This window comes from Phalangium opilio, unplaced genomic scaffold, assembly GCF_054372755.1.
Source record: "Phalangium opilio isolate 3A_F unplaced genomic scaffold, DU_Popi_V2 ptg000101l_1, whole genome shotgun sequence".
NCBI classification, from domain to species: domain Eukaryota; kingdom Metazoa; phylum Arthropoda; class Arachnida; order Opiliones; family Phalangiidae; genus Phalangium; species Phalangium opilio.
Window position 1 is genome coordinate 7748462 of NW_028324204.1, and position 17027 is coordinate 7765488.

At 47.4% G+C, this 17027-nt stretch overlaps 7 non-coding genes across 7 annotated transcripts; 2 read left to right on the top strand and 5 right to left on the bottom strand.

The window, feature by feature from the left end:
- Positions 1-1374: 1374 nt before the first annotated feature.
- Positions 1375-1447, bottom strand: TRNAK-CUU (transfer RNA lysine (anticodon CUU)). Its single transcript has one exon. It is a non-coding gene; the product is annotated as a tRNA-Lys (tRNA).
- A 5218-nt stretch (positions 1448-6665) lies between these two features.
- Positions 6666-6738, bottom strand: TRNAK-CUU (transfer RNA lysine (anticodon CUU)). The gene has a single exon. It is a non-coding gene; the product is annotated as a tRNA-Lys (tRNA).
- A 1249-nt stretch (positions 6739-7987) lies between these two features.
- TRNAK-CUU (transfer RNA lysine (anticodon CUU)) lies at positions 7988-8060 on the bottom strand. Its single transcript has one exon. It is a non-coding gene; the product is annotated as a tRNA-Lys (tRNA).
- A 1102-nt stretch (positions 8061-9162) lies between these two features.
- Positions 9163-9235, bottom strand: TRNAN-AUU (transfer RNA asparagine (anticodon AUU)). The gene has a single exon. It is a non-coding gene; the product is annotated as a tRNA-Asn (tRNA).
- Positions 9236-9603: 368 nt separating this feature from the next.
- Positions 9604-9676, bottom strand: TRNAK-CUU (transfer RNA lysine (anticodon CUU)). The gene has a single exon. It is a non-coding gene; the product is annotated as a tRNA-Lys (tRNA).
- Positions 9677-10782: 1106 nt separating this feature from the next.
- TRNAN-AUU (transfer RNA asparagine (anticodon AUU)) lies at positions 10783-10855 on the top strand. Its single transcript has one exon. It is a non-coding gene; the product is annotated as a tRNA-Asn (tRNA).
- Positions 10856-16954: 6099 nt separating this feature from the next.
- Positions 16955-17027, top strand: TRNAN-AUU (transfer RNA asparagine (anticodon AUU)). Its single transcript has one exon. It is a non-coding gene; the product is annotated as a tRNA-Asn (tRNA).

Consider the following 17027-nt stretch of genomic DNA (forward strand, 5'->3'; position numbering starts at 1 on the left):
TATTGTGGAAAAACTTTGACTTTTTACGTCACATCTGAGACCTCACAACACCGCTCCCGGATGGGCTCGAACCACCAACCATTCGGTTAACAGCCGAACGCACTAAGCATTGCGCCACGGAAGCTTAGAATTTAAAATGTGGTCAGGTATTGTGGAAAAACTTTGGCTTTTTACGTTACTTTTGAGATCTCACAACACCGCTCCCGGGTGGGCTCGAACCACCAACCTTTCGGTTAACAGATAAATGCGATAACCGTTGCGCAACGGAAGCCCAAAAATTATATCGTCGTCAGGTATTGTGGAAAAACTTTGACTTTTTACGTCATATCTGAGACCTCACAACACCGCTCCCGGATGGGCTCGAACCACCAACCTTTCGGTTAACAGCCGAACGCACTAAGCATTGCGCCACGGAAGCTTAGAATTTAAAATGTAGTCAGGTATTGTGGAAAAACTTTGACTTTTCACGTTACATTTGAGATCTCACAACACCGCTCCCGGGTGGGCTCGAACGACCAACCTTTCGGTTAACAGCCGAACGCGCTAACCATTGAGCCACGGAAGCTCAGAAATTAAATGGTTGCCAGGTATTGTGGAAAAACTTTGACTTTTTACGTCACATCTGAGACCTCACAACACCGCTCCCGGATTGGCTCGAACCACCAACCTTTCGGTTAACAGCCGAACGCACTAGGCATTGCGCCACGGAAGCTTAGAATTTAAAATGTTGTCAGGTATTGTGGAAAAACTTTGGCTTTATACGTTACTTTTGAGATCTCACAACACCGCTCCCGGGAGGGCTCGAACCACCAACCTTTCGGTTAACAGATGAACGCGATAACCATTGCGCAACGGAAGCCCAAAAATTATATCGTCGTCAGGTATTGTGGAAAAACTTTGACTTTTTACGTCACATCTGAGATCTCACAACACCGCTCCGGGATGGGCTCGAACCACCAACCTTTCGGTTAACAGCCGAATGCGCTAACCATTGCGCCACGGAAGCCCAAAAATTAAATGGTCGTCAGGTATTGCTGAAAAACTTTGGCTTTTTACGTTACATTTGAGATCTCGCAACACCGCTCCCGGGTGGGCTCGACCCACCAACCTTTCGGTTAACAGCCGAACGCGCTAACCATTGCGCCACGGAAGCCCAAAAATTAAATGTTCGTCTGGTATTGTGCAAAAACACTGACTTTTTACGTTACATCTGAGACCTCACAACACCGCTCCCGGATGGGCTCGAACCACCAACCTTTCGGTTAACAGCCGAACGCGCTAACCATTGCGCCACGGAAGCCCAAAAATTAAATGTTCGTCTGGTATTGTGCAAAAACACTGACTTTTTACGTTACATCTGAGACCTCACAACACCGCTCCCGGGTGGGCTCGAACCACCAACCTTTCGGTTAAGAGCCGAACGCGCTAACCATTGCACCACGGAAGCCCAAAAATTAAATGGTCGTCAAGTATTGTTGAAAAACTTTGGCTTTTTACGTTACATTTGAAATCTCACAACACCGCTCCCGGGTGGGCTCGAACCACCAACCTTTCGGTTAACAGCCGAACGCGCTAACCATTGCGCCACGGAAGCTCAGAAATTCAATGGTTGTCCGGTATTGTGGAAAACTTATGACTTTTTACGCTACATCTGAGACCCCACAACACCTCTCCTGGGTGAGCTTGAACCACCAACCTTTCGGTTAACAGATGAACGCGATAACCATTGCGCAACGGAAGCCCAAAAATTATATCGTCGTCAGGTATTGTGGAAAAACTTTGACTTTTTACGTCACATCTGAGGCCTCACAACACCGCTCCCGGATGGGCTCGAACCACCGACCTTTCGGTTAACAGCCGAACGCACTAAGCATTGCGCCATGGAAGCCGAAAAAATAAATGTTCGTCAGGTATTGTGGGAAAACTTTGACTTTTTACGTCACATCTGAGGCCTCACAACACCGCTCCCGGATGGGCTCGAACCACCGACCTGTCGGTTAACAGCCGAACGCACAAAGCATTGCGCCATGGAAGCTTAGAATTTAAAATGTTGTCAGGTATTGTGGAAAAACTTTGGCTTTTTACGTTACTTTTGAGATCTCACAACACCGCTCTCGGGAGGGCTCGAATCACCAACCTTTCGGTTAACAGATGAACGCGATAACCCTTGTGCAACGGAAGCCCAAAAATTATATCGTCGTCAGGTATTGTGGAAAAACTTTGACTTTTTACGTCACATCTGAGATCTCATAACACCGCTCCGGGATGGGCTCGAACCACCAACCTTTCGGTTAACAGCCGAATGCGCTAACCATTGCGCCACGGAAGCCGAAAAAATAAATGTTCGTCAGGTATTGTGGGAAAACTTTGACTTTTTACGTCACATCTGAGGCCTCACAACACCGCTCCCGGATGGGCTCGAACCACCGACCTGTCGGTTAACAGCCGAACGCACAAAGGATTGCGCCATGGAAGCTTAGAATTTAAAATGTTGTCAGGTATTGTGGAAAAACTTTGGCTTTTTACGTTACTTTTGAGATCTCACAACACCGCTCCCGGGTGGGCTCGAGCCACCAACCTTTCGGTTAACAGATGAATGCGATAACCGTTGCGCAACGGAAGCCCAAAAATTGTAACGTCGTCAGGTATTATGGAAAAACTTTGACTTTTTACGTCACATCTGAGACCTCACAACACCGCTCCCACATGGGCTCGAACCACCAACCTTTCGGTTAACAGCCGAATGCGCTAACCATTGCGCCACGGAAGCCGAAAAAATAAATGTTCGTCAGGTATTGTGGGAAAACTTTGACCTTTTACGTCACATCTGAGGCCTCACAACACCGCTCCCGGATGGGCTCGAACCACCGACCTTTCGGTTAACAGCCGAACGAACTAAGCATTGCGCCATGGAAGCTTAGAATTTAAAATGTTGTCAGGTATTGTGGAAAAACTTTGGCTTTTTACGACACATCTGAGACCTCACAACACCGCTCCTGGATGGGCTCGAACTGCCAACCTTTCGGTTAACAGCCGAACCCACTAAGCATTGCGCCACGGAAGCTTAGAATTTAAAATGTTGTCAGGTATTGTGGAAAAACTTTGGCTTTTTACGTTACTTTTGAGATCTCACAACACCGCTCCCGGGTGGGCTCGAGCCACCAACCTTTCGGTTAACAGATGAACGCGATAACCGTTGCGCAACGGAAGCCCAAAAATTGTAACGTCGTCAGGTATTATGGAAAAACTTTGACTTTTTACGTCACATCTGAGACCTCACAACACCGCTCCCACATGGGCTCGAACCACCAACCTTTCAGTTAACAGCCGAACGCGCTAACCATTGAGCCACGGAAGCTCAGAAATTCAATGGTTGTCAGGTATTGTGGAAAAACTTTGACTTTTTACGACACATCTGAGACCTCACAACACCGCTCCTGGATGGGCTCGAACCACCAACCATTCGGTTAACAGCCGAACGAACTAAGCATTGCGCCACGGAAGCTTAGAATTTAAAATGTTGTCAGGTATTGTGGAAAAACTTTGACTTTTCACGTTACATTTGAGATATCACAACACCGCTCCCGGGTGGGCTCGAACGACCTACTTTTCGGTTAACAGCCGAACGCGCTAACCATTGAGCCACGGAAGCTCAGAAATTAAATGGTTGTCAGGTATTGTGGAAAAACTTTGACTTTTTACGTCACATCTGAGACCTCACAACACCGCTTCCGCATGGGCTCGAACCACCAACCATTCGGTTAACAGCCGAACGCACTAAGCATTGCGCCACGGAAAACTAGAATTTAAAATGTTGTCATGTATTGTGGAAAACTTATGACTTTTTACGCTACATCTGAGACCTCACAACACCTCTCCCGGGTGGGCTGGAACCACCAACCTTTCGATTAACAGCCGAACGCGATAACCATTGCGCCACGGAAGCCCAAAAATTAATTGGCCGTCAGGTATTGTGGAAAAACTTTGACTTTTTACGTCACATCTGAGGCCTCACAACACCGCTCCCGGGTGGGCTCGAACCACCGACCTTTCGGTTAACAGCCGAACGCACTAAGCATTGCGCCATGGAAGCTTAGGATTTAAAATGTTGTCAGGTATTGTGGAAAAACTTTGGCTTTTTACGTTACTTTTGAGATCTCACAACACCGCTCCTGGGTGGACTCGAACCACCAACCTTTCGGTTAACAGATGAACGCGATAACCATTGCGCAACGGAAGCCCAAAAATTATATCGTCGTCAGGTATTGTGGAAAAACTTTGACTTTTTACGTCACATCTGAGATCTCATAACACCGCTCCGGGATGGGCTCGAACCACCAACCTTTCGGTTAACAGCCGAATGCGCTAACCATTGCGCCACGAAAGCCGAAAAAATAAATGTTCGTCAGGTATTGTGGGAAAACTTTGACCTTTTACGTCACATCTTAGGCCTCACAAAACCGCTCCCGGATGGGCTCGAACCACCGACCTTTCGGTTAACAGCCGAACGCACTAAGCATTGCGCCACGGAAGCTTAGGATTTAAAATGTTGTCAGGTATTGTGGAAAAACTTTGACTTTTCACGTTACATTTGAGACCTCACAACACCGCTCCCGGATGGGCTCGAACCACCAACCATTCGGTTAACAGCCGAACGCACTAAGCATTGCGCCACGGAAAATTAGAATTTGAAATGTTGTCATGTATTGTGGAAAACTTATGACTTTTTACGCTACATCTTAGACCCCACAACACCTCTCCCGGGTGGGCTGAAACCACCAACCTTTCGGTTAACAGATGAACGCGATAACCATTGCGCAACGGAAGCCCAAAAATTAAACGTTCGTCAGGTATTGTGGAAAAACTTTGACTTTTTACGTTACATTTGAGATCTCACAACACCGCTCCCGGGTGGGCTCGAACGACCAACCGTTCGGTTAACAGATGAACGCGATAACCATGGCGCATAGGAAGCCCAAAAATTAAATGGTCTTCAGGTATTGTGGAAAAACTTTTATATTCTGGGTTACAGCTGACACCTCACAACACCGCTCCCGGATGGGCTCGAACCACCACCCTTTTGGTTAACAGCCGAACGCACTAAGCATTGCGCCACGGAAGCTTAAAATTTAAAATGTTGTCAGGTATTGTGGAAAACTTATGACTTTTTACGCTACATCTGAGACCCCACAACACCTCTCCCTGGTGGGCTGGAACCACCAACCTTTCGATTAACAGCCGAACGCGCTAACCATTGCGCCACGGAAGCCCAAAAATTAAATGTCCGTCAGGTATTGTGGAAAAACTTTGACTTTTTACGTCACATCTGAGGCCTCACAACACCGCTCCCGGGTGGGCTCGAACCACCGACATTTCGGTTAACAGCAGAACGCACTAAGAATGCGCCATGGAAGCTTAGAATTTAAAATGTGGTCAGGTATTGTGGAAAAACTTTGGCTTTTTACGTTACTTTTGAGATCTCACAACACCGCTCCCGGGTGGGCTCGAACCACCAACCTTTCGGTTAACAGATGAATGCGATAACCGTTGCGCAACGGAAGCCCAAAAATTATATCGTCGTCAGGTATTGTGGAAAAACTTTGACTTTTTACGTCATATCTGAGACCTCACAACACCGCTCCCGGATGGGCTCGAACCACCAACCTTTCGGTTAACAGCCGAACGCGCTAACCATTGCGCCACGGAAGCTCAGAATTTCAATGGTTGTCCGGTATTGTGGAAAACTTATGACTTTTTACGCTACATCTGAGACCCCACAACACCTCTCCTGGGTGAGCTTGAACCACCAACCTTTCGGTTAACAGATAAACGCGATAACCATTGCGCAACGGAAGCCCAAAAATTATATCGTCGTCAGGTATTGTGGAAAAACTTTGACTTTTTACGTCACATCTGAGAACTCACAACACCGCTCCGGGATGGGCTCGAACCACCAACCTGTCGGTTAACAGCCGAATGCGCTAACCATTGCGCCACGGAAGCCCAAAAAATAAACGTTCGTCAGGTATTGTGGGAAAACTTTGACTTTTTACGTCACATCTGAGGCCTCACAACACCGCTCCCGGATGGGCTCGAACCACCGACCTTTCGGTTAACAGCCGAACGCACTAAGCATTGCGCAATGGAAGCTTAGAATTTAAAATGTTGTCAGGTATTGTGGAAAAAGTTTGGCTTTTTACGTTACTTTTGAGATCTCACAACACCGCTCCCGGGTGGGCTCGAACCACCAACCTTTCGGTTAACAGCCGAACGCGCTAACCATTGAGCCACGGAAGCTCAGAATTTAAATGGTTGTCAGGTATTGTGGAAAACTTATGACTTTTTACGCTACATCTGAAACCCCACAACATCTCTCCCGGGTGGGCTCGAACCACCAACCTTTCGGTTAACAGCTGAACGCGCTAAACTTTACGCCACGGAAGCCCAAAAATTAGATTTTCGTCAGGCATTGTGGAAAAGCTCCGACGTTTTACGTTACATCTGAGACCTCACAACACCGCTCCCGGATGGGCTCGAACCACCAACCTTTCGGTTAACAGCCGAACGCGCTAACCATTGCGCCACGGAAGCCCAAAAATTAAATGTTCGTCTGGTATTGTGCAAAAACACTGACTTTTTACGTTACATCTGAGACCTCACAACACCGCTCCCGGGTGGGCTCGAACCACCAACCTTTCGGTTAAGAGCCGAACGCGCTAACCATTGCACCACGGAAGCCCAAAAATTAAATGGTCGTCAAGTATTGTTGAAAAACTTTGGCTTTTTACGTTACATTTGAAATCTCACAACACCGCTCCCGGGTGGGCTCGAACCACCAACCTTTCGGTTAACAGCCGAACGCGCTAACCATTGCGCCACGGAAGCTCAGAAATTCAATGGTTGTCCGGTATTGTGGAAAACTTATGACTTTTTACGCTACATCTGAGACCCCACAACACCTCTCCTGGGTAAGCTTGAACCACCAACCTTTCGGTTAACAGATGAACGCGATAACCATTGCGCAACGGAAGCCCAAAAATTATATCGTCGTCAGGTATTGTGGAAAAACTTTGACTTTTTACGTCACATCTGAGATCTCACAACACCGCTCCGGGATGGGCTCGAACCACCAACCTGTCGGTTAACAGCCGAATGCGCTAACCATTGCGCCACGGAAGCCCAAAAAATAAACGTTCGTCAGGTATTGTTGGAAAACTTTGACTTTTTACGTCACATCTGAGGCCTCACAACACCGCTCCCGGATGGGCTCGAACCACCGACCTTTCGGTTAACAGCCGAACGCACTAAGCATTGCGCAATGGAAGCTTAGAATTTAAAATGTTGTCAGGTATTGTGGAAAAAGTTTGGCTTTTTACGTTACTTTTGAGATCTCACAACACCGCTCCCGGGTGGGCTCGAACCACCAACCTTTCGGTTAACAGATGAACGCGATAACCATTGCGCAACGGAAGCCCAAAATTATATCGTCGTCAGTAATTCTGGAAAAACTTTGACTTTTTACGTCACATCTGAGACTTCACAACACCGCTCCCGGATGGGCTCGAACCACCAACCTTTCAGTTAACAGCCGAACGCGCTAACCATTGAGCCACGGAAGCTCAGAAATTCAATGGTTGTCAGGTATTGTGGAAAAACTTTGACTTTTTACGTCACATCTGAGACCTCACAACACCGCTCCCGGATGGGCTCGAACCACCAACCTTTCGGTTAACAGCCGAACGCGCTAACCATTGCGCCAAGGAAGCCCAAAAATTAAATGGTTGTCAGGTATTGTGGAATACTTATGACTTTTTACGCTACATCTGAGACCCCACAACATCTCTCCCGGGTGGGCTCGAACCACCAACCTTTCGGTTAACAGCTGAACGCGCTAAACTTTACGCCACGGAAGCCCAAAAATTGGATTTTCGTCAGGCAGTGTGGAAAAGCTCCGACGTTTTACGTTACATCTGAGACCTCACAACACCGCTCCCGGGTGGGCTCGAACCACCAACCTTTCGGTTAAGAGCCGAACGCGCTAACCATTGCACCACGGAAGCCCAAAAATTGAATGGTCGTCAAGTATTGTTGAAAAACTTTGGCTTTTTACGTTACATTTGATATCACACAACACAGCTCCCGGGTGGGCTCGAACCACCAACCTTTCGGTTAACAGCCGAACGCGCTAACCATTGCGCCACGGAAGCTCAGAAATTCAATGGATGTCCGGTATTGTGGAAAACTTATGACTTTTTACGCTACATCTGAGACCCCACAACACCTCTCCTGGGTGAGCTTGAACCACCAACCTTTCGGTTAACAGATGAACGCGATAACCATTGCGCAACGGAAGCCCAAAAATTATATCGTCGTCAGGTATTGTGGAAAAACTTTGACTTTTTACGTCACATCTGAGATCTCACAACACCGCTCCGGGATGGGCTCGAACCACCAACCTGTCGGTTAACAGCCGAATGCGCTAACCATTGCGCCACGGAAGCCCAAAAAATAAACGTTCGTCAGGTATTGTGGGAAAACTTTGACTTTTTACGTCACATCTGAGGCCTCACAACACCGCTCCCGGATGGGCTCGAACCACCGACCTTTCGGTTAACAGCCGAACGCACTAAGCATTGCGCAATGGAAGCTTAGAATTTAAAATGTTGTCAGGTATTGTGGAAAAAGTTTGGCTTTTTACGTTACTTTTGAGATCTCACAACACCGCTCCCAGGTGGGCTCGAACCACCAACCTTTCGGTTAACAGATGAACGCGATAACCATTGCGCAACGGAAGCCCAAAATTATATCGTCGTCAGTAATTCTGGAAAAACTTTGACTTTTTACGTCACATCTGAGACTTCACAACACCGCTCCCGGATGGGCTCGAACCACCAACCTTTCAGTTAACAGCCGAACGCGCTAACCATTGAGCCACGGAAGCTCAGAAATTCAATGGTTGTCAGGTATTGTGGAAAAACTTTGACTTTTTACGTCACATCTGAGACCTCACAACACCGCTCCCGGATGGGCTCGAACCACCAACCTTTCGGTTAACAGCCGAACGCACTAAGCATTGCGTCAAGGAAGCTTAGAATTTAAATTGTTGTCAGGTATTGTGGAAAAACTTTGACTTTTCACGTTACATTTGAGATCTCACAACACCGCTCCCGGGTGGGCTCGACCCACCAACCTTTCGGTTAATAGCCGAACGCGCTAACCATTGAGCCACGGAAGCTCAGAAATTAAATGGTTGTCAGGTATTGTGGAAAACTTATGACTTTTTACGCTACATCTGAGACCCCACAACATCTCTCCCGGGTGGGCTCGAACCACCAACCTTTCGGTTAACAGCTGAACGCGCTAAACTTTACGCCACGGAAGCCCAAAAATTAGATTTTCGTCAGGCATTGTGGAAAAGCTCCGACGTTTTACGTTACATCTGAGACCTCACAACACCGCTCCCGGATGGGCTCGAACCACCAACCTTTCGGTTAACAGCCGAACGCGCTAACCATTGCGCCACGGAAGCCCAAAAATTAAATGTTCGTCTGGTATTGTGCAAAAACACGGACTGTTTACGTTACATCTGAGACCTCACAACACCGCTCCCGGGTGGGCTCGAACCACCAACCTTTGGGTTAAGAGCCGAAGGCGCTAACCATTGCACCACGGAAGCCCAAAAATTAAATGGTCGTCAAGTATTGTTGAAAAACTTTGGCTTTTTACGTTACATTTGATATCTCACAACACCGCTCCCGGGTGGGCTCGAACCACCAACCTTTCGGTTAACAGCCGAACGCGCTAACCATTGCGCCACGGAAGCTCAGAAATTCAATGGTTGTCCGGTATTGTGGAAAACTTATGACTTTTTACGCTACATCTGAGACCCCACAACACCTCTCCTGGGTGAGCTTGAACCACCAACCTTTCGGTTAAGAGCCGAACGCGCTAACCATTGCGCAACGGAAGCCCAAAAATTATATCGTCGTCAGGTATTGTGGAAAAACTTTTACTTTTTACGTCACATCTGAGATCTCACAACACCGCTCCGGGATGGGCTCGAACCACCAACCTTTCGGTTAACAGCCGAATGCGCTAACCATTGCGCCACGGAAGCCCAAAAAATAAACGTTCGTCAGGTATTGTGGGAAGTCAAAGTTTTCCCACAATACCTGACGAACGTTTATTTTTTGGGCTTCCGTGGCGCAATGGTTAGCGCATTCGGCTGTTAACCGAAAGGTTGGTGGTTCGAGCCCATCCCGGAGCGGTGTTGTGAGATCTCAGATGTGACGTAAAAAGTCAAAGTTTTTCCACAATACCTGACGACGATATAATTTTTGGGCTTCCGTTGCGCAATGGTTATCGCGTTCATCTGTTAACCGAAAGGTTGGTGGTTCAAGCTCACCCAGGAGAGGTGTTGTGGGGTCTCAGATGTAACGTAAAAAGTCAGTGTTTTTGCACAATACCAGACGAACATTTAATTTTTGGGCTTCCGTGGCGCAATGGTTAGCGCGTTCGGCTGTTAACCGAAAGGTTGGTGGTTCGAGCCCATCCGGGAGCGGTGTTGTGAGGTCTCAGATGTAACGTAAAACGTCGGAGTTTTTCCACAATGCCTGACGAAAATCTAATTTTTGGGCTTCCGTGGCGTAAAGTTTAGCGCGTTCAGCTGTTAACCGAAAGGTTGGTGGTTCGAGCCCACCCGGGAGAGATGTTGTGGGGTCTCAGATGTAGCGTAAAAAGTCATACGTTTTCCACAATACCTGACAACCATTTAATTTCTGAGCTTCCGTGGCTCAATGGTTAGCGCGTTCGGCTATTAACCGAAAGGTTGGTGGGTCGAGCCCACCCGGGAGCGGTGTTGCGAGATCTCAAATGTAACGTAAAAAGCCAAAGTTTTTCCACAATACCTGACGACGATATAATTTTTGGGCTTCCGTTGCGCAATGGTTATCGCGTTCATCTGTTAACCGAAAGGTTGGTGGTTCGAGCCCTCCCGGGAGCGGTGTTGTGAGATCTCAAAAGTAACGTATAAAGCCAAAGTTTTTCCACAATACCTGACAACATTTTAAATTCTAAGCTTCCGTGGCGCAATGCTTAGTGCGTTCGGCTGTTAACCGAAAGGTTGGTGGCTCGAGCCAATCCGGGAGCGGTGTTGTGAGGTCTCAGATGTGACGTAAAAAGTCAAAGTTTTTCCACAATACCTGACAACCATTTAATTTCTGAGCTTCCGTGGCTCAAAGGTTAGCGCGTTCGGCTGTTAACCGAAAGGTTGGTCGTTCGAGCCCACCCGGGAGCGGTGTTGTGAGATCTCAAATGTAACGTGAAAAGTCAAAGTTTTTCCACAATACCTGACAACATTTTAAATTCTAAGCTTCCGTGGCGCAATGCTTAGTGCGTTCGGCTGTTAACCGAAAGGTTGGTGGTTCGAGCCCATCCGGGAGCGGTGTTGTGAGGTCTCAGATGTGACATAAAAAGTCAAAGTTTTTCCACAATACCTGACGACGATATAATTTTTGGGCTTCCGTTGCGCAACGGTTATCGCATTCATCTGTTAACCGAAAGGTTGGTGGTTCGCGCCCACCCGGGAGCGGTGTTGTGAGATCTCAAAAGTAACGTAAAAAGCCAAAGTTTTTCCACAATACCTGACCACATTTTAAATTCTAAGCTTCCATGGCGCATTCTTAGTGCGTTCTGCTGTTAACCGAAATGTCGGTGGTTCGAGCCCAACCGGGAGCGGTGTTGTGAGGCCTCAGATGTGACGTAAAAAGTCAAAGTTTTCCCACAATACCTGACGAACATTTATGTTTTCGGCTTCCGTGGCGCAATGGTTAGCGCATTCGGCTGTTAACCGAAAGGTTGGTGGTTCGAGCCCATCCCGGGGCGGTGTTGTGGAGTCTCAGATGTGACGTAAAAGTCAAAGTTTTTCCACAATACCTGACAACATTTTAAATTTTAAGCTTCCGTGGCGCAATGCTTAGTGCGTTCGGCTGTTAACCAAAAGGGTGGTGGTTCGAGCCCATCCGGTAGCGGTGTTGTGAGGTGTCAGCTGTAACCCAGAATATAAAAGTTTTTCCACAATACCTGAAGACCATTTAATTTTTCGGCTTCCGTGGCGCAATGGTTAGCGCATTCGGCTGTTAACCGAAAGGTTGGTGGTTCGAGCCCATCCCGGGGCGGTGTTGTGGAGTCTCAAATGTAACGTAAAAAGTCATAAGTTTTCCACAATACATGACAACATTTCAAATTCTAATTTTCCGTGGCGCAATGCTTAGTGCGTTCGGCTGTTAACCGAATGGTTGGTGGTTCGAGCCCATCCGGGAGCGGTGTTGTGAGGTCTCAAATGTAACGTGAAAAGTCAAAGTTTTTCCACAATACCTGACAACATTTTAAATTCTAAGCTTCCGTGGCGCAATGCTTAGTGCGTTCGGCTGTTAACCGAAAGGTTGGTGGTTCGAGCCCATCCAGGAGCGGTGTTGTGAGGTCTCAGATGTGTCGTAAAAAGCCAAAGTTTTTCCACAATACCTGACAACATTTTAAATTCTAAGCTTCCATGGCGCAATGCTTAGTTCGTTCGGCTGTTAACCGAAAGGTCGGTGGTTCGAGCCCATCCGTGAGCGGTTTTGTGAGGCCTAAGATGTGACGTAAAAGGTCAAAGTTTTCCCACAATACCTGACGAACATTTATTTTTTCGGCTTCCGTGGCGCAATGGTTAGCGCATTCGGCTGTTAACCGAAAGGTTGGTGGTTCGAGCCCATCCCGGAGCGGTGTTATGAGATCTCAGATGTGACGTAAAAAGTCAAAGTTTTTCCACAATACCTGACGACGATATAATTTTTGGGCTTCCGTTGCGCAATGGTTATCGCGTTCATCTGTTAACCGAAAGGTTGGTGGTTCGAGCCCACCCAGTAGCGGTGTTGTGAGATCTCAAAAGTAACGTAAAAAGCCAAAGTTTTTCCACAATACCTGACAACATTTTAAATTCTAAGCTTCCATGGCGCAATGCTTAGTGCGTTCGGCTGTTAACCGAAATGTCGGTGGTTCGAGCCCACCCGGGAGCGGTGTTGTGAGGCCTCAGATGTGACGTAAAAAGTCAAAGTTTTCCCACAATACCTGACGAACATTTATTTTTTGGGCTTCCGTGGCGCAAAGGTTAGCGCATTCGGCTGTTAACCGAAAGGTTGATGGTTCGAGCCCATCCCGGAGCGGTGTTGCGGAGTCCCAGATGTGACGTAAAAAGTCAAAGTTTTTCCACAATACCTGACGGCCATTTAATTTTTGGGCTTCCGTGGCGCAATGGTTAGCGCGTTCGGCTGTTAATCGAAAGGTTGGTGGTTCCAGCCCACCCGGGAGGGGTGTTGTGAGGTCTCAGATGTAGCGTAAAAAGTCATAAGTTTTCCACAATACATGACAACATTTTAAATTCTAATTTTCCGTGGCGCAATGCTTAGTGCGTTCGGCTGTTAACCGAATGGTTGGTGGTTCGAGCCCATGCGGAAGCGGTGTTGTGAGGTCTCAGATGTGACGTAAAAAGTCAAAGTTTTTCCACAATTCCTGACAACCATTTAATTTCTGAGCTTCCGTGGCTCAATGGTTAGCGCGTTCGGCTGTTAACCGAAAGGTAGGTCGTTCGAGCCCACCCGGGAGCGGTGTTGTGAGATCTCAAATGTAACGTGAAAAGTCAAAGTTTTTCCACAATACCTGACAACATTTTAAATTCTAAGCTTCCGTGGCGCAATGCTTAGTGCGTTCGGCTGTTAACCGAAAGGGTGGTGGATCGAGCCCATCCAGGAGCGGTGTTGTGAGGTCTCAGATGTGTCGTAAAAAGTCAAAGTTTTTCCACAATACCTGACAACATTTTAAATTTTAAGCTTCCGTGGCGCAATGCTTAGTGCGTTCGGCTGTTAACCAAAAGGGTGGTGGTTCGAGCCCATCCGGTAGCGGTGTTGTGAGGTGTCAGCTGTAACCCAGAATATAAAAGTTTTTCCACAATACCTGAAGACCATTTAATTTTTCGGCTTCCGTGGCGCAATGGTTAGCGCATTCGGCTGTTAACCGAAAGGTTGGTGGTTCGAGCCCATCCCGGGGCGGTGTTGTGGAGTCTCAAATGTAACGTAAAAAGTCATAAGTTTTCCACAATACATGACAACATTTCAAATTCTAATTTTCCGTGGCGCAATGCTTAGTGCGTTCGGCTGTTAACCGAATGGTTGGTGGTTCGAGCCCATCCGGGAGCGGTGTTGTGAGGTCTCAAATGTAACGTGAAAAGTCAAAGTTTTTCCACAATACCTGACAACATTTTAAATTCTAAGCTTCCGTGGCGCAATGCTTAGTGCGTTCGGCTGTTAACCGAAAGGTTGGTGGTTCGAGCCCATCCAGGAGCGGTGTTGTGAGGTCTCAGATGTGTCGTAAAAAGCCAAAGTTTTTCCACAATACCTGACAACATTTTAAATTCTAAGCTTCCATGGCGCAATGCTTAGTTCGTTCGGCTGTTAACCGAAAGGTCGGTGGTTCGAGCCCATCCGTGAGCGGTTTTGTGAGGCCTAAGATGTGACGTAAAAGGTCAAAGTTTTCCCACAATACCTGACGAACATTTATTTTTTCGGCTTCCGTGGCGCAATGGTTAGCGCATTCGGCTGTTAACCGAAAGGTTGGTGGTTCGAGCCCATCCCGGAGCGGTGTTATGAGATCTCAGATGTGACGTAAAAAGTCAAAGTTTTTCCACAATACCTGACGACGATATAATTTTTGGGCTTCCGTTGCGCAATGGTTATCGCGTTCATCTGTTAACCGAAAGGTTGGTGGTTCGAGCCCACCCAGTAGCGGTGTTGTGAGATCTCAAAAGTAACGTAAAAAGCCAAAGTTTTTCCACAATACCTGACAACATTTTAAATTCTAAGCTTCCATGGCGCAATGCTTAGTGCGTTCGGCTGTTAACCGAAATGTCGGTGGTTCGAGCCCACCCGGGAGCGGTGTTGTGAGGCCTCAGATGTGACGTAAAAAGTCAAAGTTTTCCCACAATACCTGACGAACATTTATTTTTTGGGCTTCCGTGGCGCAAAGGTTAGCGCATTCGGCTGTTAACCGAAAGGTTGATGGTTCGAGCCCATCCCGGAGCGGTGTTGCGGAGTCCCAGATGTGACGTAAAAAGTCAAAGTTTTTCCACAATACCTGACGGCCATTTAATTTTTGGGCTTCCGTGGCGCAATGGTTAGCGCGTTCGGCTGTTAATCGAAAGGTTGGTGGTTCCAGCCCACCCGGGAGGGGTGTTGTGAGGTCTCAGATGTAGCGTAAAAAGTCATAAGTTTTCCACAATACATGACAACATTTTAAATTCTAATTTTCCGTGGCGCAATGCTTAGTGCGTTCGGCTGTTAACCGAATGGTTGGTGGTTCGAGCCCATGCGGAAGCGGTGTTGTGAGGTCTCAGATGTGACGTAAAAAGTCAAAGTTTTTCCACAATTCCTGACAACCATTTAATTTCTGAGCTTCCGTGGCTCAATGGTTAGCGCGTTCGGCTGTTAACCGAAAGGTAGGTCGTTCGAGCCCACCCGGGAGCGGTGTTGTGAGATCTCAAATGTAACGTGAAAAGTCAAAGTTTTTCCACAATACCTGACAACATTTTAAATTCTAAGCTTCCGTGGCGCAATGCTTAGTGCGTTCGGCTGTTAACCGAAAGGGTGGTGGATCGAGCCCATCCAGGAGCGGTGTTGTGAGGTCTCAGATGTGTCGTAAAAAGTCAAAGTTTTTCCACAATACCTGACAACCATTGAATTTCTGAGCTTCCGTGGCTCAATGGTTAGCGCGTTCGGCTGTTAACTGAAAGGTTGGTGGTTCGAGCCCATGCGGGAGCGGTGTTGTGAGGTCTCAGATGTGACGTAAAAAGTCAAAGTTTTTCCACAATACCTGACAACCATTTAATTTCTGAGCTTCCGTGGCTCAATGGTTAGCGCGTTCGGCTGTTAACCGAAAGGTAGGTCGTTCGAGCCCACCCGGGAGCGGTGTTGTGAGATCTCAAATGTAACGTGAAAAGTCAAAGTTTTTCCACAATACCTGACAACATTTTAAATTCTAAGCTTCCATGGCGCAATGCTTTGTGCGTTCGGCTGTTAACCGACAGGTCGGTGGTTCGAGCCCATCCGGGAGCGGTGTTGTGAGGCCTCAGATGTGACGTAAAAAGTCAAAGTTTTCCCACAATACCTGACGAACATTTATTTTTTCGGCTTCCGTGGCGCAATGGTTAGCGCATTCGGCTGTTAACCGAAAGGTTGGTGGTTCGAGCCCATCCCGGAGTGGTGTTATGAGATCTCAGATGTGACGTAAAAAGTCAAAGTTTTTCCACAATACCTGACGACGATATAATTTTTGGGCTTCCGTTGCACAAGGGTTATCGCGTTCATCTGTTAACCGAAAGGTTGGTGATTCGAGCCCTCCCGAGAGCGGTGTTGTGAGATCTCAAAAGTAACGTAAAAAGCCAAAGTTTTTCCACAATACCTGACAACAATTTAAATTCTAAGCTTCCTTGGTGCAATGCTTAGTGCGTTCGGCTGTTAACCGAAAGGTTGGTGGTTCGAGCCCATCCGGGAGCGGTGTTGTGAGGTCTCAGATGTGACGTAAAAAGTCAAAGTTTTTCCACAATACCTGACGACGATATAATTTTTGGGCTTCCGTTGCGCAATGGTTATCGCGTTCATCTGTTAACCGAAAGGTTGGTGGTTCGAGCCCACCCAGGAGCGGTGTTGTGAGATCTCAAAAGTAACGTAAAAAGCCAAAGTTTTTCCACAATACCTGACAACATTTTAAATTCTAAGCTTCCATGGCGCAATGCTTAGGGCGTTCGGCTGTTAACCGAAAGGTCGGTGGTTCGAGCCCACCCGGGAGCGGTGTTGTGAGGCCTCAGATGTGACGTAAAAAGTCAAAGTTTTCCCACAATACCTGACGAACATTTATTTTTTGGGCTTCCGTGGCGCAAAGGTTAGCGCATTCGGCTATTAACCGAAAGGTTGGTGGTTCGAGCCCATCCCGGAGCG